Source organism: Anoplolepis gracilipes, chromosome 2 (assembly GCF_047496725.1).
Source record: "Anoplolepis gracilipes chromosome 2, ASM4749672v1, whole genome shotgun sequence".
NCBI classification, from domain to species: domain Eukaryota; kingdom Metazoa; phylum Arthropoda; class Insecta; order Hymenoptera; family Formicidae; genus Anoplolepis; species Anoplolepis gracilipes.
Window position 1 is genome coordinate 17096936 of NC_132971.1, and position 23087 is coordinate 17120022.

The 23087-nt window shown below is 27.1% G+C and overlaps 1 long non-coding RNA gene across 1 annotated transcript in view; it reads left to right on the top strand.

Moving 5' to 3' along the window:
• LOC140674398 (uncharacterized) overlaps positions 1-21136 on the top strand; it is a 51369-nt gene extending 30233 nt beyond the window's left edge. Inside the window, exon 3 of the long non-coding RNA XR_012048205.1 lies at positions 20660-21136. This is a non-coding gene — a long non-coding RNA (uncharacterized lncRNA). The remainder of the gene's footprint in view (positions 1-20659) is intronic.
• The last annotated feature ends 1951 nt before the right edge of the window (positions 21137-23087 follow it).

Sequence of the window (23087 nt, forward strand, 5' to 3'; positions counted from 1 at the left end):
CAAATTAAAACTAGTCAAAAATTTTGTATTAAAAAAATTATATTTTTGTATAATATTTAATTGTAAAATATATAAGTATATGAAACATTATATAACAAAATATAATATTTCTTACTGTAAAAATACAATATTTTTTACTATTTTTTTAAACAAGATGGTAACAAATTTTCATTTTTATATAGTTATTATTCGTAAATAATCATTTTTGCAGTAATTATTTGTAAATAATTTTAAAACTTGAATAATTTTTATTTAAGATCTTATTGTTATATCTTTTTATTTTATTTTGATAATAACATTTGTATCTATAGCGCTTATAAGTATTTATATAATATAACAATAATAAGAATATGAATATTTTTTTATATACCTAAGATTAAATTAAGATAACATGTGCTTTGTATTTAATTTATTAATATAATTTGTCTGACATAATATATATGATAAATAAATAAATAAATAAATATTTATATATATATATAAATTTAATACATATATATATATGTATATGTATATAAATACTTATAAGCGCTATAGATACAAATGTTATTATCAAAATAAAATAAAAAGATATAACAATAAGATCTTAAATAAAAATTATTCGAGTTTTAAAATTATTTACAAATAATTACTGCAAAATTATATATATATAAGAACTTAACTTGAAAATTAAGTTTCTCAAAAACTAAACGGTCAAATTACTTAAAATTTAAATAATGCATTATTTCGCTAATAATGCCAAAATTATATTGCATATAATTCTTACTATTTTGATATAACTGACCAACTTTAATTCGCATGTTTTTTGTAATCTTTAAAAATATAATAAATGATTCGCTTTGAATTCATTTTCTAAAGAATATGAACTATGACTTTTTTTATGTGATAATGAAGCAACAGCGAAGAAAAAGTATGATAATCTTGATATGAATAACAGATATGAGTGATTCATTCGGGAAATAATCTCAATTGAACATGAATCATTATATCGAGGATATCATTAAAACCAAATTTTTTGCATTATTGTTATATTGTAGAAATCATAAAATTCAAACAGGATGTGCTAAATTTTTTACGATATCAATTGTATCTTGCATATATCGATATCAAATAAAATCATTGATACAAGTTTTTAACAAGAAAACAACTTTTTATTTTTTTTACATTTTAAGGTTTTTGACAGTCTTCTTTATTTAGAATATGAATATTTTCTTATATACCTAAGATTAAATTAAGATAACATGTGCTTTGTATTTAATTTATTAATATAATTTGTCTGACATAATATATATGATAAATAAATAAATAAATAAATATTTATATATATATATATATTTTTACCATTGTGAATCTTTGCCACTCACACAATATTTTATTAATAGTTACGTTTACGTAATTTTTAACACTAAATTCGCATCATTTATTTAAGTTTAAATTTCACTATTGTAATATGCGAAATTTTACGCAAAAACTGCTGACAAATTTATTGCCACTAAAAAGTAGCTTAGCATTTAGTTTGATTATTTTAAAATATAGCTTTTAAACCATATCTGCACATGTGTGTACATTATTCATGGTATAGTTATTAATTTTCGTATGTAGTTTGTAGGTCAAGGAAAATATAAATGTTTTGTATTTTCTTTATAATATAATATGCTGGAGATGTTGGACAGATTGCATCATTAGATGCAATTCCTAAATGTGAAATCAAAATTTTGCGCTAGAGAAACAAGAAAATGTATAAGATGGCTATATCTTTTTCATCTTTATATTATTTATTTAAAAGTTTTTATGAACTTAATAAATATGAAAAATATATAAAAGAAAATATAAAAATATTTTTATAATTTAATTATTGCGCTAATTTTCAATTTCAAATAACTTTTAAAATTTAAGAACGATTTTTCTAATTCTAATCTAAAAAAATATAAATATATTTATGTACGTGAATATAAATATAAATGTAAGAATGTAAAAGCGTGTAAATGTCTCAATATATCAATAAGTATTAATTTTTTTAAATTTTACATTATAATAATATAATAAAAGAATTGTATCCTGTTTTTTCTAAATCTTATTTGAAAATAATACATCGCAATTATAAAATAATAAGATTTTATCGCAAGATTTTTCTGGAATGAATATATTCTTTTCATTACAAATTTTTGGTTAAATTAAAATTAATTTTTTTGAGAATTTCAAAATAATTATAATTTTTAATTATTAACAAGTGAAAATACAGAGTTTTCAACATATTAAGCTCTATAAATAAAAATGAACAATATTGTCATATTTAAAATAATCAAAATTCGCAAAGGCTCATCGATCAAATCAGACTATATATGTAACGTAATTTTGAAATTATTGTTATCAGCTGTTCTGGCTCTGACTTTGGTCTTTATTTATTATATTGTATTTTCTGATTGTCATATCTTTTAATTAATTTCAAAAATTTTTAATGTTAATTTAATTTTAAAAAAGAGTATATAATGCTGAAAATTGAATAAAGATAAATTAATATATATAAATTAATAAATTAATATATATAAAGTAAATTATTTCTTTTTGATACTTTTTTTAAAAGAAAAATTGTATTTGAATAAAAGCAGGTAAAAAAAGATACTTCATTTAGATTGTGTTTGTGTTTTTTTTTATTCAGTAATTCTTTGTAATTGGATTCATTCGATTGTATCTACTCGAGATAGCAAAAAGTTATTGCGCAGGTCGGATTACAGAAAAGGTAAAAAATGTATAATACGAATATCATACGTGCGACGCAATGAATGTGGACACGTCAGACGTTGTGTAGAACGTCAGGTAACTTCCGTCGCTTTTATATTGCAAAACAAGAACAAGTAACGATAATTTCTTATCATTATAAACAGCACATTCTTCGTGACACAATGCACGAACACGTGAACGTTTCTGTTATCGTAACCAACCTCGTAACTTCGCATTACTGATGATGAAGCACATAGCGCAATGCGATCGAAATGTCTGGGATATCTGATCGAGATTGCTCGATTATTAATGATGATGCAATTTATTGTTGTTTTGCAAAATCATCTTCTTACAGTGGATATTATACTAGCGTTAGGAATCGTTTAGTATTAATTTGCGACACGCTGCAAGATATCAAATGACTATTGCACATGATGCGATCGTATTCATCACATTGCGAAACAATAACTTACATCATATTTATACACACACAGATACACACACATATATATATATATATATATATATATATATATATATATTAAAGGGAATATAACAATAATTTAAATCACAAATATATTATATTATAATAATAATAATTTATATGAGCAATGTCGTATATTGCAACGGAATTTTAAAATATTGAGTTTTAATACTAGAAGTATTGAGCGGTTTTCCTGACTGTTTCTATTTTTTAAATTAGTAATCTATTTCTTGTGTAAAAGATACGATTCTGAAATTTTGCCTCTTACAAGAAATAGGATATTAATCTAAAAAATAGAGACGATCAGAAATGATCACTCGGTACTTTTAGTATTAAAAAACATGTATTGTATGTACATAAAAATTTATTTTTTGAATAAAAAAAGATTTTTTTAAAGTGATAATTATTAGTATATATTTTAATAATTGTTTGTATTATAGTAGAATAAATAAATAAATATTCAATTATATGTTTACATTACCATTATATAATAATTTCATAAATATTTTTGCGTATTTTATTCATGTGGATTCTATTTTTTGTACAATTGGAAAAAGAAGATGTAATTATGTCAGTGCACGTTTTGGAATGTATTACGTTAATGCACGTATTATATTACTGTTGCATGCATAGAATTGGTTTCCATGCCAATGGTTTTTTCGAATGGAGATTTCCATTGTATGAGGATGATAATCCCTGCAATATATTTTTGTCTGAATTATTAGCGGGAAATCTACGTCTGCAAAAATAGATACGTATATGTATATATATATGTTTCCAATGAATAAGAAAAAGAATGATATGGAGCTAACACGTGCATGTTATTTTTTTGCAACAACAAATTGCATCACTTGACAACTGATTGTGCAAAAATACGTGATGGAAAGTTTTTCAGACTAAAACAGTTAATCAATTAGCACAGATTAAAGTTTTCTAAATTATTTGACTATATTTTTAAATAAATAAATAATAAAAAACGTATAAATTAGTTATTCATTATAGATGCATAAACGTTCATAAATAGTTACGGTAAATAAAGCTTTTGCTAAAAAATTTCTTATGATTAGGTTTAAGAGAATTATGTATATTTAAATTATTAATATACTTAATGTAAATATGAAAACACTACTTTTCAGCTGTGTTATTAATATTTTATCCATTACTAACGATAATACAATTCTTAAGATTGAAGGTTTTAAATTGATTGAATAAAATTGAAAATAGAATTAATAGTGAATGAGTAGTTTTAAAACAATAGTAATTAATACATCATTATTGATAACAATTTATACATTACTTATTAGTTAAAAATTCAGCAAATACTTTTTTATATCTTTGTTATCAGTTATTGTTTGTTTAGAACTGAATGGAAAAGTGGCAAATACACATATATTGATAGTAAATCTAATTAAGTTAATAAAAAGAACTAATAAAAAAATATGAATTTTTCTTTTAAAAAGAATTAATAATTGCAAAATCCATCATTACCGGTTTCATTGATTATTCAGTAATCTTGAACGGATCTCTCGTCCGAGATTGCATCCGCTGGATCCAGCTTGCAGGAAGTTCATCAAGGTGCACGAACGTTCCGACGCCTACGTCTGTTTATCAAATCTCATTCTCGAGCGCATTCATTCAGCGCGTCCAGCTCCCACATCTGTCGTATATCATATCGCGAACTAATACCTACACACAGTTAAGTTTCATTGCACTTGCGTGGCGTCCTCCTCGTTCCGCTCATTCGTTGATGTACTTTATCGCGCGAATAATCCTTCCTCTGCATCCTTCCTGCACACATAGTATACTAACATAAGCGCATCATAAATGCCTTAATGCATAATATTTTCTAAAGGCACTTTCACCGTGACATACTATATTTATAAATAAGAGAGATTTTTTTATATTTAGCAATATTATTATTTTTAATTTTTCTTACATTATTTTATAATGTAAGAAAAATTAAAAAGATTGTTAGACATATGTCTCATGTTTAAATGTAAGATTATTGACAAATGTTATTTTACAATAAAATATTCCATCATTAAATTATTGTTCGGATAGGTCTTCTGTTAAGTTTTTATTTTGTTAATCTTAATAAACGGGCTAAATAGAATGTTTATTTTTATAAAATAATATTTTGTGCACAATTTTATAGTATAATATTACATTTAATGAAAATCACAACTACATATGACGAGAAAAATCTTGGTCAATCATAGCTGCAATAATCTTGAAGTTATAATCCTGAATTCCAAATGCGTATCTAACGATAGGTCAGCCTTGATGAAAGAGTGTCTCTGGAGACTATATTCAATTATGATTGTAATCACAAGTAATCATAACGGACAATATAATAACAGATCTTTTTTGGATTCATGAAAAAAATAGAAGAGAATATGAAATTATTTGATAATCTAAGAACTTTGCATTTTTTATTGCAAATGTATATGGCTTTTAATTCATTTTGTGTATCATGTGTAAAAAATATATATTTATATGTGCGTGTAATATTACTGTTATTATTTATTATATAAAATTTATATTATTTATTTGTGTCAATAAAAATAATGGGACGTAAGAAATTGTTTGTGATAGTTTAAAAATAGATCATTGTCATTGTAAATCTTGTTTCCGAGCTAATTTTAAACGTTAACAAAAAAGACTCTGACTAAAATATTTAATTTTAAAGCTTTTAGAATTGCGAAAAAATGTAGCAATTAAAATTTTAGTAGCAGATAAATTATATCTGTTTTCAAAAATACTGATAATCTTAGTTATTGTTAAAAAACAGATACTATATGATTCATTTACTACTAAAATTTAATAGAGCGTTATATCTTTTTGTAGTTTTGAAAGTCTTAAAATTAACTATCTTAGAGTCACTGTTAATAGTAAGATAATGCTCAAAATTAGTTGAGAAGAGAATACGACTTATAAAATTACAATTAACTATCTCTAATTTATCACGAACTATTTTTTGTCACAATATTTTTATTAAGAAATAAATAATTTCCTAATTATTATAAGTTATAAATTAGATTAAAAATTATTTAAAAAATTTAATTCAAGATATTAATAGTTTTTATTGTTAGAGTTTAATAGTAATTCGATAATCGGATTTCATACTCTCGAACTGAAGGAGAAAAAAACGATTTAAAGATTATTTAAGTTAAAGTTTTAATTAATTTTATGAAAAAGTTTTTAAAAGATTTTTATCTGATTTTTATAATATCTTTTATTATTATTTATTTTATTTTATATTTTACTGTTTATTCTCACTTAAATGTTAGAATCTCTATTTCGAGTAAAAGAGTTTCCTGACGGGAGTCGTTTCCGATGAAGAAAAAAAAAAATAAAACTTTATTTTCTAGTTTACTTTTAGCTTTTAGTTTACTTTTACTTTTTTATACTTGCGTTTACAATTTCCTAGCTCACTTGCATAGCCAAACATTAAAATTGCATTGGATACACTGCGGTATAATATTTACATATACTCAGGTCGGTGGACTTTCTGATAATGAGAGTGCGAAATAGGGGTACCGATCAATACATTTGTACGTTGTTACTATTTCTGACTCGTTACGGAGTTATTCATAGGGATCGTTTATTTGCGCATTAATTTGATTAACTAGCGCGAGAGGGATAGGCAATGTACACGTAAATCGAGATCAATTGTGCTCGATAGAGTGCTTTCATTCTGCGTGGGAAGATATAAACGAGTTTTGTGTTAATGATTCGCGTTTTCTCCAGTTAATTAATTTGATGCTTAAACTTTAGTTTGGATTTTAATAATATACACTTACTAATATGTATATTTATACTCGTAACAAATATCTTTTATGTATTAAATGTCCAAAAAGTTCCAAGATTGAATTTATCATCAGATACATCTTTTTAGGAAGTGTTGAATCAATTTTATTTTTATTATCATTATTTTCATAATCCTTATTGTTTTTTAAATTTTAAACATGTCAAACTCATACATACTTACTATTCCACTTGTACTATTTGAAATATGTTATCGAGGATATAGTTTAGCCACATAAATAGAGAAAAGTTAATTTAAAAGATTTGTGTGAAAACTTTTAATAACCACTATTTCGCTGTGATAGTTTCTAATGATAAACCTTACATTTATTTCAATTTTTGTTTTATGTTTTATGTTTTTTAATAGTTCATTTTATAATTTAAAAATATCAGATTATTTCTCAAAAATTGTTTTATTATTAAAGAATCATTTTACTTTTGAAACCCGTTTTTAAATCAGAACAAAAATTAATCACATGACCGATTTTAAATATATACAAAGTTTCGAATCTTTTAGAATTTAAAAGTTGATAAACTCCCAAATTCTTATAAAATCTCAGTAAATGCATTTTTATAAGTCGGTATAAATACTGATTGATATAATAATGGATACGTTTGTCAAGAAAGCTTAACGCAATTAATTAATAATGATAATTTATTGAATTATCAAGAAAGCTCGTAGTATACGTGGACTCGATTATCTTGTAACATGAATCTAAAAATGTCTCCGAAAAATGATACGCATAATTTTTCACTTTTTGGACTATAACCAGAGCTTCTTATCTCGCGTCTTTTTCTTGATCTTTGGCGCGAGCCGACACCAATTATTTTATTATAATGTATAACATTTCATTATACGTTATGCACATTTATATCCTCGGGTTATCATCAGAGTTTATCACAATGCTGACTACGAGAAAGAGAACAGATAAGTAAGAGATATATTTTTAGCTAAACTGCATATTTTTGAAACCAATTAATATTTCAACACAATTTTTTGTTTTATAATAGAATATTAATTAATTTATAGAATAATATTTCTATAATAATCTATGATTGTGCGCGCGCGTTTCATTTGCATGAAAACTTTTTTAACTATTTTAATAAAAGAAATTCTCATAGTTCAAAAAATTCAATTCATTATTTTATTTAGTATAAATGTTGCATTTTTTTCTGAAATTTGTATGAAATTTCGGCAATAATAATATTCCCCTCAATTGTCAGAATTTTACTGAAAAATTGAATCATGAAATTATTTGGGATTGTATGCGTATGTGTCGGAAAGAAATCATTAGTAATTTTAATTATTTTTATTATATCACGCACCAACGATCCCGCTGATTCCATAGAAATGCGCGAATTTGCAATTAACAATGATATATTTGCTCGTATTTCATATATATGTATATGTGTGTGTTTAGAAAGGTGTTTCAAAATTAAACAAAAAAATTTCGCCAGTATAAATAGAAATATAAGTAAAAGATACAGATGATTATATACATAGTTTTATTTTTATTAAAATAAAAATTATAACGAGAAGTTATCAAACACAAATAGGATTCGCTGTTAATACATTACAGAACAGTATGTAAGAGTAAGTCGGTGATGCTTATCTAAGGAGAATTAATTGACTTTCGAAATCTTATTTCCGATGACCGTTAGACTGTTATTTGTGCAGAAATGTGGACATGTGTATTGTACAAGGATCGATTAGTGTTCGTCAGGAATTAATAAACATGATGCATTTATTGAACTAAAACAAGATATGAAATTCATAAGGTATTAAATTTAATCTCTCAACGATGTCAATCTTATATTAAAAACAGCCAGATTTGAAATAGAAAATTATACAGACTTCTTTTTTTCAATTTAATATGATAATAAAATTTCTGAACCTATGCTTATATAACATTTTTTTCTTATTTCCTATTTTATGCAACATACTCGGTGAAATTTTATCATTTAATTTTGAAATATCCTGCAGATATAAAAGAGTCTTTTGTGTGCGTATTATACATATATGTATGTATACTTTGCCTTTTACTAAACTTTTCTTCCTTTTACGTTTTTAGTATACGCAGGTTTTATCTCTCTCTCTCTCTCTCTCTCTCTCTCTCTCTCTCTCTCTCTCTCTCTTTCTCTTTCTCTCTCTAAATTTATTTGCCCCTAATTAAAATAAATTTAACTTATTGTAAATTAATTTGATTTAATTCTAATTATTTAATTTAATATAATTTAAGATATACATAGTTATAAAATTAATAGAAATAAGAGTTTTTTTTAATTAACTTTTTGTGTTTTATATTTGCTCTAGTATATGATTTTCCGTTTTATTTATTTGTCTTTATTTTTCTTCTATTGTTTAAACTTTAAAACTAATTACACATAAAGATACGAAACAAGATAAATTTGATAAAGAAATTCATGCGTCTTGACTTCAGCTTTTGTCTATAATAAGTTTCTTATCGATTCCAGTCGATGCCATTGATCGTTTTCTCGATCTTTGTTCTTCAGTTTTGTAATCACTTGTTTTCAGTGTTTTATCTTATGAAATTTTCCTGTAATTTCTTGATGGATGAAATTAATAGGAACTTTGTTATAGACGAAAGTCGAGGTTGAAGATGCACGACTTTCTTTGATTTTGCTGAAGATGGTCCAAAGGAAGAATCGAATGCGCCAACTTATTGCGTTTGAGTCTTTTATTAGCTCATTTCCTCTCTACCACTTAACCTTTACATTTATAGATTAAAGTATTTTCGATTTCGTTATAAATATTGCAAAATAATTAAAATGACAGTATTTTATTTTTTATCAAAGACTCACTACGCTTTTCAGCAACGAAGCAATCTCGACTGAAGAAATAAGAACTGTGACTTCCCTTTTATTACTGTTCTCTATTTATTACGTAATTTTTTCTTCTATTCATAAGTCAATAGACTAATCAGAGACCAATCAGAGATCAATCAGAGAAAGAGAGACAGAGAAGTATATGTACAAAGATCCTTTAATCAAGTCCAAAAGCATAACAACAAAAGTATATAAGTTTAAAGATAAAACTTAATCTCTGTAATAAAAATTTATCTTGTTATTAAGAATATGCATGACAACAAAGATCTTTAATCATTTCTTTGATTTCATTCAATATAAAATGCGACATAATAAACAAGAAAAAAAACAAAGTAAATATTAATTGCATTCCCTTGTGACAATAAACACGTTACATTTTCATTTACCATTTATTATTTTACCTATTGATACGAATATCGTAACAATATACAAATATATATAAATACGATATTTCTGAAATATAAAAACAAGTTGTTTATTTAATTGTTAATTGTAATTTCCAATACACAAAACTTATTTTGAAATTCACATAGAACTTTATTCATATTATGTTAAAAAATGAAAATATGTAATAAATAATTATCTTGCCTTTAAATTTTAAGAAAATATTATAACCAATTACAAATAATTATAAATATAAAATATAATAAATATAAATTAATTAAAAAATCAGAGAAAGGTGTTATGTCAATATAAACTGTTTAAATTATCTTCTGAATCATTAATATTACAATAGTTTTCTTTTGCTATTACAATAAAGCAAAGTATTGTTTGCTTATGGACATTTTAAATATTTTCTATTTATTATCACGTTAATTGTTATTATATCTTATAATTTGTTATTAAAATAAGGACTTTTAACTATATCCTTTCATAATACTTTTTCTGCATAGCTAATCTCTATAACTTACTCTATAACTAATCGAGATCCTTATACTATTACTATAACTAATAATTAAAATTAATCTGTACACACACACACACACACACACACACACACACACACACACATATATATATATATATATATATATATATATATATATATATATATTAGTGAATGCGAAGGTAGGCATGTCTAAACGTGCGCAAGTCGCCGCAGCGTATATTTATAGCGATAGCCTTCTCTCCTTGCTACGAAAATAAGCGCTTTTCCTGTTGTGTCCATGCCAGGCATCACGTTTTTCCTCAGGTCACACGCACTTGATACTCACGCGAGGCGTTGCATCGCGCCTATCTGTTTACGTTTTCCCGGGTTCGCTCGGCTTGTTGGCCGGATATATTGGTGTTCCAGGAGATAAAATGTTGTCTCTCTCTCGTGTTCAAACTCTGATTCATAGCAATGCTCCGATTGCTATTTCTACAAGCATTTTATATGTTGTTATTATTATCTCTGTATTTGCAAAATTTGTGTATGTAACATGACAAATTTTTTTTTATAATTTCTTGAATGAAAAGGTGATATAATCTTTATTGTGAATTTACACCTCAGCCAATCGAGAATTAATTATTAGTTATTTCATGTATACAACAAATAAATGTAAGGCTAAAAAGTTTTAATGTTTAAAAATTTTAATTCAATTAAAACACAGTTGTAAAAATTATGAAATACCCTTCCCTCTTTTTTGTTTATAACCTTTTTATTAAAATAATTGATTAATGTTCAAATTATATTTATTGCAAAAATAAGTTCTTTTATTAATCAGTTAAAAAATTTTGATTTTTTATTAAATAATTTTATTTCTTTTTATTAAGAGTACTTTATATAACTTTTATTTGAAAAAATTAAATTACTCTTTTATTATATATATATATATTTTTTTTAATTTTATTTAAATATTAAATTATTACAGAGACAATGGATTTTTTGCTTAGTAATATTGAAAAAATGTTGAGGAAGACTGCTCTCATTTAAGAATAAAAATATTTCCAACATAAAATTATCTTCACAAAGTTTGAATTTCCAAGGTTGCTTGATTTATTAACATGTGTTATTTTTATAGAACGCCTTAAATTTATTACTACGCCATCGAATAGGCTCGATCTAACAATACATAAGCCGGATTAAAACTGGCTGAGACTATCATGTGCCAAGGATACTAAGATTCAATGTAAACAGAATGTGTTTTGCACGAATTCGCAGCACGGATCGGATGGCGCAAAAATAGTTTACGTTAATCTATTCTCTGTCGCGTCTACAAGACGCCACCAAACCTCCGTTACTAATTACATTCGACACAGACTGACCATAAATGTGATTTAGCCAATGAGACAAAGCTTGAGTTTAGCTATTGTGTACATCTTGCGGTTTCGTGATTTCAATGATAAGTAAACTTAATTTGTAATATCGTATATATAAATTTTTTTAACTCTCAAAGGGTATCATAACCATTTAAATTGCATGCGATAGAAACATTGTTGTAATTAATAAAATATAAAACGCGTTATAAAACAGTATAGATAAAAAAATAATAATTTTTGTTATAAATTTTTTATGCAATAATAAAATGATATAAATTAAAGAAAAAAGAAAATGTGTATGTTTATATTATATTATATAAGTGATTTTCTGTGGCGAATAATATTGTCAATATCTGTCATAAGATGTAAAAGTATCATGCATTTTTGTATAAACTCTCTATGATGTTAAGATTTTGAGCAAAATTTATAGTTTTTTTTACTGTATATAATTATTGCAAATGTTAACGTCTAATGAATTTTTTTAGCTGTTCTATTTTGTAGTTCGGATAGTTAGCATATTCGAATGACGCACGATACTTTTAGAAACGTTAAAGTGTACGGCAAATTTATGCCACTTTAGATAAAATTTGCTTGCAGGTTAGCACGCGCGTTAAGTCATCAATTTTGCAAAGAAAATTGTCGTTCGTGGTCGACAATGTGTATGCATCATGCATATATCATCGTACATACAGTATTGTCGGGAGTCATATTTCATACTCAATTGCACTATTTAAATTCCATCTAAAAGTCATGCATTTACAATGACAAATGTTTGTATAGCACGTGCAGTAAAATGTCGTAAACATGAATCAAAATAAGAATTTTAAATAATATTTTTTAATATCCATTTAATATTCTCTTTTTTCAATCAGATATTTTCATTATTTAATCATTCAACACTGGATTTATGTTTTTTCTATTAAAGTTATTTAAAAGTAATGCATTCCATGTGGATATATATTAATGGACATCAATGAATCGTAATCTTTTAGAGCATTAAATGGTATGATATATATATATATATGTATAAAAAGTAGAACGACATACACATGGCGATCGATGCGCGTTCATCGCGACTTTAGCGAATGGCGTAAGTGAATATTTATTCAAGAAAGGTAACTCATTTCTGTGAAATGCAAAACATTAACGTTCCGTAGACGAAGAATATTAGGAAATATGATTCGCAATGTTTGAAAAATTCTTTACTTCTCTGGCGCATGGTTTGGACAATCGCCCGATGTCGCGACGCTCGGGCGTCGCATGGGCACGTGTCCGATTGACATATCTGTACATATCTGAATAAAGCCATCAGAGATCCACTTCGTTATTTTTGGCGGAATGGCTATGCGATGAACGGCGCCTAACGCCGTGACGCCGTGTCTCTTCTTCTGGCGACAAACCTCGTAAGCGTTTTTGCCAGAATATCGCTACGCGCGATCGCTGCCAAATTACCGATATACACGCACGACACTGGGCGAAAAATAACGGATGCGTTCGCTTGGATGAAGCAATTGTGCTGCGTTTCAAGGGCGAGCAGCTTGATCGGACATTGACAAGCTGTTAGATGATAATACAAGAGCGCTTTTGTGCTTTTCTCATGCTTTGTACTTACAACAGACCAGCAAGAATAATCCGTTCGTTGCGTGTTTTTGATAACCTTTGGATATTTTATAAATGGAAATAAGAGATTTCGCAAATCAGTTGTTTTGTAATATCAGTAATTTTGTAGCACGCTATTGCACTGTATTTAATCGTGTATTCACGTAATACAGCTCATTAATATCTTATTACAGCAGTTGAAAATGAATAGCAGAATTTACAAACTAATTAAGAGAAGAGGCTTTTTTTTAAGTTTTTTACGCGTAATAAAAATCACTTTTTAAAACTAACTTGACATAATTTATTTCTAAATGAATATAGCTGTTTAACATATAAATGTCTGCCTATAAAACAAGATTTTTACAATAATAAATTATAATTTAAAATCTTTATATAATATATATTTTGTTACATATTATTTGTAATCGATTTTATATCTTTTTTTAATTTCATAGCATTGTTTCTGATCTATATCGTACGTAATGTACGTAATGGAACATTGTGGATATTTTTGTATAATTTTTTTATAAAACTTAAAAGACATAATAAAGTTAAAAACGTGTGCGCGATTTATCAAGGACGCATATGTTATTATGTCGATGTAGAAATCAATATCAGCTGGGGTGTATGCGGATCAAGTGTCATGATTAGATTATTCGGTAAATTAACAAAGTGTAAGATAAGACATTTTGTAAGCGTATATAGTATTGTATACGATATATAGCTATGTTATATTGAATGCGTTATGCTATATGAAAATCTTTTTATTTTTCCTTATAAAAATAATTTATCTATTTTATATTTAACAGGATTCATAGAAATAGGGAAATTGACTATATATATGATTTTATTAAAATAAAGAACATCTATGTAGATAACTTTTCTATAAGATATTTTAACAACCTATAACATACATCTTATGTCCCATAGTATTTTAAAATCAATTAAAATAAAATACATACAAAGATATGCTTTCTTACAAATAATTACAGAAATAGAAATAGAAAAATTATATAGTTAAAAAATTTTATTATAGAAGATTATACTTGCATTGTTATCATAATAAAAAATTTTTTCTATTATATGTGTTATGAGAAACATGTAATTTTATGTTTGTCATAGCTATATAAAATAATTACTTAGCGCTAATTGCAACGCTCGAAATATTCTTAATAATTTGTGACATTAATTGTTAAAATTAAAAGTATATTGCAAACTAAAATTTTTACAATATTAAAATCTCAACATACATGTATATTTTGTAATAAACAAATTAAAATTTTTAAAACTATTACGCATAGTACACGGGATTTTTTTTCAATCAAATTAAAGTAAATTTTAGAATTGTAATTTGAGATTTAATTACAAAGATATTTGATATGGAAGAGTTTTTCGAAATTTGAAAAAAAATTTTAGTTAAAAAAAGAATTCTAAATTCGCTAGAGATTACAGGAAAAAGCAATAAATGGGCAATTTGATACATACTTGAGTTTCTTCACACATAATTCACCGATGTGCGTCATTGGATGCCATCAGTGATTCTGGATATGCTTTGGCAATGCTAACAATAAATCGAGGATCACCATTTAACAATGTTTCACTAACAACGGCGATAATACATGTACAGTGTTCCCCGTCAGGAAAATAAGTTTCTTAAATAAGTCATCGTTTCTTTCGGATTTGTCGACTGATCTCGCAAATCTGCTCCATAAATCATGATGGTTAACACTGACCTTATTCTATCTCGCTTTATATCTGCTCCTTAATTCAACGAACACGATATCTGACTCGTGAATAAATCATTATTTATGCGATATATAATAAATATACATGTATAATAAAAGATATATAATAAATAAATTATATATATATATATACATATATATATATATATATATATATATATATATATATTATAAAAAATAAAATATTTGTAAATATTATTAATATAATAAAAATATTTATATAATATTTATTATATATTTGTTAATAAATTTGTAAAATTATTAAAATGCTGTTAAAAAATAAAGAAAAGATTTTATTTAAGTCTATATTTTTTTATTTATTTATTATTTATCACAGTATTATATTCTCATGTTATACTCTCTATCTAAATATTTTTATGGCTACTCCAGTCTAACTGTTAGTATTAAGTCAATTAGTTTATTTATCGCGTGTTTTATTTTTTCCTAGTAATTTCTATGTAATTCATACGTCACTTACGAAGAAAAAATGCTTTTCATGAAAAAGAAATCTGCTTGATTTCGTGAAGAAATTATTATTACGCAGAATCGTATTATGTGTATTCATTCCGATGCGTACGATTTAAAAACGTCGAGTCCAACACATATGCACCGATCCGTCATCATAGTTTAGCACATGTGCTAGAAGCTGACGTAAAAATTAGCATTGTGTTAATTTGCTCGATTATGTGACGTATCGAGCAGATCTGTCTACCAAGAAAGTCCATTGTCTTTGTTTAATGCCTACATAAGCTGAAATCGTTTTAATTGTGACCTTCTTTCTTATATTTGAATTTGCTTCTTCAAGAAAGATTGCTTTTGCACTTTTACGATTTTTTATTCAACAAATAAAGAAAGTTACAAAATAAATAAATTGTTGCTTGAAGAAATACTATGGTCAAAGTAATCTATGTGTAATAAATTGTAATCTTCGGTTTTTCATATAGTAAGCGTGATCGATTAAATATTATATTATTAATATTATATATTACATATTATATATTCATTCATTCCAAACACTAATATAGAGGTACATTTTGCTATACTGGCATTATCTCCGTAATACTTCACGTTCGAAATAGATCGTATATAAAAAAATTGACAAAAAGCTACAGCCAAAAAATATTTCAAATATTACTCGATAAGCGCTCCATTTTAATTCTAATATACATATATCATATAGATGCATATATATATATATATATATATATATGTATATAAAACGCGTGTTTAGCATAATTATATATAAATTAAGATGTTATAAATAAAAGTGTACTAAAAATATCATTCAAAAATATTCTAATGCAGTAATAATTTCTTTTAACATAGAGCAAGGGCATTTAACTGGCAAATATATATCTATTTATGTTTAATTATTTTGTATCTTTTTGTATTCCTTTTAATTTTATATTCTCTTTTTTAATCACTTTCAGCAACGCTACATTAATTGCAACATCTTGTATATGTATATGTATATGCGCACAATACGCTGTTCTTTATTTACATAATACATATTACGGCTATTAAATAAATCAGATCACAGCTCGGAATATCTGAAACGCAATTTTCAAAATTATATACATATGTATATGATTTGTACACAGTTATTCAATAAGTCATATCAATAATAAAAAATCAATATCTAATCTTTTTCATGTGTTTTTATTGCTTGGTAGCTACGAGTTTGACAGCTGTCACGTCTCACTATTATTACGATAATGACATCTTTGCGTCGATTAAATTCATATCATCATGTTAATCGTATAACCGTGAAATGCGAATAACCCTATCGTCAAACGCTTTGTCGCGGCTAGGAGAAAGCTTCACTGATAATGATTAGATGAGGCGGCTCAGTGAAGCAGCATAATCGGCCTTGCAAACGAGGTCTGAGATTCTCAGCAAGGACGAGGTAGCTCCTTCACAGGCTCGTTTTGCTCTCATTCGAGATGCACCTATGCGGTCGATTCGCGTGCTCAAGGGAAACCAGTATTAGCTGCGATCCGATGCACCGGTTCTCCAAACCGCTCTCGCACGTGCGCACCAATGCTCGACGATGATCAGTTATCGACGAGCTTTATGTTGTCTTACCTGTTTAAGATTGTCACCGATCATGAGCTAGAAATAATCATTAATAGCTTATTGTTGCGCAAACGTCGATTATTCGATAATAAAAATCATGAGTTGCTTTAAGGTCAAACCTTATCAAGATTTATTATTATTATTAAATAAAAATAATTATTATTAGTATTATTAAATGTAGTAGTGCATGTGTATTTTAAATTAAATTTTCTTGATAAGTTATCTAACATAACATGACATTGTATTTCCTTATCGTTCGCAGCCCTACCATAAGATAATTCGCTTGTTTTAAAAAGTGAATCTTCGTTTAAGGAATTGTCTTTTCAGTAGTGTTTTACGATAAGATAAAATTATATATAACGATTGTACGGCGACAGAAATGTTTTGGTACATACATTAGCACGTGTAATTTTACTGAAAAGTTGCAATTTGAATAAGAAACGTAAATACTATTTTAGAGAAAGACTGTTATTAGATGTTGAAGAAAGTTCAAAAATCTAGTTTAAAGCAGCTTTTACACTTTTTGCGCGAATTTTCAATTTTTTTATATCTTTCGCACCCGTTTTCTCGATATATAGGTACGCGAGTTACGAGGAGCCCGAGACGATCGTCGTGAATTGGCGGAAATCGCGTCCGAAGAGCGGCGGATGCAGAACGAGGGATTTGCGCTCTTCGCTTTCGTCATCATTTTCGTCGCAGAGTTGCGTTGCTTGAAATATGAATCCATTGTGAATGAGAGCGATGCCCAGGTCGCCTTTCTGCGTCGCGTCGCGCCGCGCCGCGCCGCGCCGTCACCCTTGTCCTTCTCTTCCTATCGCATCTACGCCGTACTCGAGTGACACTGAAAGCGCGGATGCAGAGAGCAACTCCGGCGAACCGAAATCAATACCACGCTGGCCTACTACGCCGTGGCCTTCTTTTCAGTTAAATCCTTTTGCCGCCGTGCCGTGTCTAATACGAATTTCGCGCAATTGTATGATTCCATTAGTATATCGAACGTATTTAAATATTAAAAGTATTATATATATATATATATATATATATAAAATCAACAAAATGTCTGAAATAATTGATTCAAGGAAAAAATATGACATTTGAAGAATTTAGAATATATTTTTGCATAAAAGAAAAAATATCTATTCTTTTGGAGATACACAAGTGACCAAGAGTTAAAAAAAAATTAATTGCCAAGATATTTTATTTCATTTTAATACTGCTTAATACTAAACAATACATTTTAAATCTGAAACATATATATAATGTTTTATTTTTAATTTTATTATATTAAAGAATGTTTTGCATACTTGCTTCACGAGATTGATATCGTAATTTCTTACAACAGATTTATCAATCTGTTGTAAGAAATACTTTCGTTATAATACTTTCGAAAGATATACTTTCGTATATAATACTTTCGTTCTTAGTATTCACCTGCTTGAAAATGGATATAAGGAAGACCGCACGATAGGCGCATATCAGAACTGCATATATATATGTAATGGTTATTATCCTTTACCGCGTTATCGATTTCGCTCAAATAGTTGCTCCGTACACGAACGACGCAATTGCAGGAGCGTCGACGCGACGTCTCGGCGCCCAGATCGTGACAGGTAACGTCAACTTCCTTTACACATCCAAGATTAACATTTTGCAAGAGTTTACATCATATGTGCCAGATCCTTCATGTCGTGACAGAGTATCGTGGGAGTTGCAATTTTATCCATTCGTGCTGTTTAAATGTTGCTTGGAAATTTTGCTAAAAATACTTTTCTCTTCAACGACGTGGGATGAAATATCTTTTTCTGCGATAAAATATCGTTTGCATGTCTACAACGATATTTCGTTGCAACATTATACGATTGGCTGGCGTTATTATACTTTGTGCGAGTCGAGAGAGGATAAATTTTACACTTATGTTCGCTGTCCACAATGATCTGCTTATATGTATTATAGCTCGTATTTCTTTGAAAAGTAGGTTAACACGATTTTCGTGTAAGTTTGGCAGAAAGATGCATTTTATGCGGCGTCACTTAATTCTAATCGATTGTATATCGTGCAGTGGACGTCCAATCAATAACTGTCAGAACACGCAAAGATCAGAAAAAGAATTTAAAAAAAATATATATATATATATATATATAATTGAGTATTTTTAAAAATAAATATAAACTTCTCTCGTTGAGGAAACTGATCTACAAAATTGATCAGAAAGCATATTTTCAAAGTTTTATCGCAAATCACGTGATATGTTCATATATCACAAAAATTATTAATAGACTTTAAACTCTTATTCTTTAAATACGATGGGTTAAGGACGGGTTAAACAGTTATAGTAGTAAACAGTATTATAAAACGCCGAGTCTACATATTTAAATTAAAACAAAATTATATCGTGTGCGCATTTTTATATTTTTATCTGTATTTAGTTTTATTCTAGTGTTTAACGATTCTATGGTAATGTTGATGTCAAGACAATTTATAGGATGATGCTATATTTCATTTATCAATTATTAGTCAATTATCCTATGTAATTAACGATGAAAGTTTAATGTGGTCGCATTGTAGTGTTATTTCTCGCGCAAGCTTATGGAAAATTTAGTATAAAATTTTCGATATAAACCTATGACACTTCTTATAACGCTTTTCATTGGACAATGATATTTTCAAAATGATAATAATAATAAAAATAATGTAATAATAATAATAATAATAATAATAATAATAATAATAATAAACCACTTACATATCGCTTCAGAAATCTGTCATCATAGACACATGCTCACTCACACGGAATTTTTATTAGACACAACTCCATAGTCATCATAATAAATTACAACAGCCTATTTTCATCTTGCCGTGGCCGATGGAATTAGTAACTACTCGAATAATATTGGAGAAATACGAAATATAATAATAATGATAATAATAATAATAACAATAATATTTTAAAAACATATATATTTTTATGTATATTAAGAATTTCATTATATTTGTATAATTCTGCTAACGAAATGGTTTAATTAATAGTGTTCTTTTCACGTATAACTGCTTGATTTTATTTACATGAAAAACTTCTATGTAAAACAGTTTAAATAAGAGAGAATGAACAATTTTCATTTGTTGTTTTTCTGGTTTTCAGATATTTCACGTACATTATGCATAAGCAATACGTCTAACACAAACAATGTGCTCGTACAAGCAACGTGATTGATATGCAACTCAACGCATCAGGACAGATACATTTCGATCTCATGATTACCGCCGCTTTTAGAGAACCGGCTACAGTTGATTCGCGCAGATCCACGTGGGTGTCGATCGGCCACGTGGTTGTCCGGTGATGACGACCGGTGTATACCAATTAGCTTGATGACATCTGTGAATGATTTCAAGCTCTTCCACACAATTTCAAAGGCGGCCTGCGTTACCGACGCCAACGAATATGCCGGCTCGTACGATAAAACGACTGGCGCCTTTCGCTCTGGAAAGACACCCTTTCGCGGGCTGTGTTTTATCGTGTAGACCTGTGCTTTCGAGTTCTGGCTGCGCTCGTATACGAGAGACGTAGTCGCCTATGCCCATGTGGGCCTGAACGCATGTAAACACCACAAGATATATGCAGTCATTACTCATTATACATCGTATCAGAGAAAATAAAAAAAAAAAAAAAATACGTTATTAATTATTTTACATACATACTTAAAAGAAAGTAAAAGGAATATATTTCTATGTGTATATAAATATACATACATGTCTCTGGAGAAATTAATTTTCCATTTTGTTTATTTCTTTAGATCTGTGTGTGTGTGCAATGAAAAAATGATATTTACAATAAATGAATTAAATATAAAGAGAGCTATTAAATAAATAAAAGATTCATACGTAATCAAATTGAAATTTGTACGTACATAATTAATATAGATTTTTATATTTACTTCTAAAAAAATCTTTATTTTATAAAATACATATTACTGCACACTTATATATGTATAAAATTAGTATATTGCTTTTATTACAACTATTATATTACGGGAAGCATGTTTTATAAATAATATTTAAATATTCATATTTTTGAAAATTAAATCTATTTTATTCTGTATTTTTTAAAGTTTATTTTCAAAATTAATACTTTTTTGTATGTATTTTGTTTTACTTTTTACGTATAGATTCGAGAATAAAAAATATCTGTTTAAATATTTAGATATTAAATTTAAATATTAAAAGTGACGCGTTTTTGTATTTATTAAAACACTATTAAAAAATTTAAATTATGCAAGATTGAAATTTCTGATATTAAATATATACAAATTATTTACTAAAGTAAAATCTGTAAATATCTGCTTGTTGCAACAACATTTAGTTTTTTTTATGGTTTTTTAATTTTTTAATGCTTTGACATTTTTAAAAATCTACGCACACACATTTCAAATTTTTATTATCTATAAATGAAAGAAAAACCTGTGGAATATCGTACATATAAAATATTATCTTTAAAAAACAATAAAATGTTTTTGCGCGTCTTATAAAAGTAGCAAACAAAATTTATAGTGGCTGTAGTTTATTCTATTAAGACTGTAAAGACTCATAAAAAAGCAGAACCGTGTCCGTGAACGAATTACCGTTCTTTGTTCGCCAACGGAGACCAAGTATTGCAAAAATGTGCGAATAAGAAGGCAAACGTCGAGTCGTCGTTTTTTTTTTTTTTTTGTTTTTTTTTTGTGCCAACGCATATGAAAAGCGCGTAAAGCCACATTTTTTGCGAGACGAAGCGACACAGGAATTCGTGATATAAAGTCGTTGCTTAAAAATAGCGAGATCTTAATCGCGCGATGAGTCCATGGTCGGACAATCTTGATTCCACGATGCGTGAATCGAACTGTTGCTGTACAAAGTTTACATTCGATCGCCGGTATCACGTGTCTTTACGCGGAAACGTCGATAAGCATAGCATTACCGATATACTTGATATACGTGTTTGTATGCATATGCATGTGAGTGCAATAGTGTGTAGATAGCTATAGGAATATTGGCGCCAGACTGGTGCACATCGTAATATTTCCTGTTGCAATAGTCACGATTTTTCCTCATATTTTATCTTAAAGTTTTTTATCACAGAAAACCTTTTTAAATATGTTTTTTAATGATATATATATATATATATATATATATATATATATATATATATATATTGATTACGTGTGTATCTATATAACGATCTATATTATGTTCCTTGCACAAAATTGTCAGGTTGATGTTTAATTTCGTAAAATTGTTATAACTGTAATTCTACATAAAAAAACTTTTGCTTGCAATTGTGTTGTCAAAATAATTTTTACATTTATCTTAACTTTTGTATCTTATTGTGCAACCTTATATCTATGTGATTTTTGAAATATCTAAACATGATTCTTAAAAATATTTTATGAAAATTAAATATTCGATGAAAGTACTCTCTTGCGTATTTATAAAAATTAATTAAATTTAAGATAGTTGATGTAGAATTAAAATAAAAATTATGTTAAGCAATGTATTACTATGCGTAAAAAATTCTTCGTCATTGTGTGTTTGAC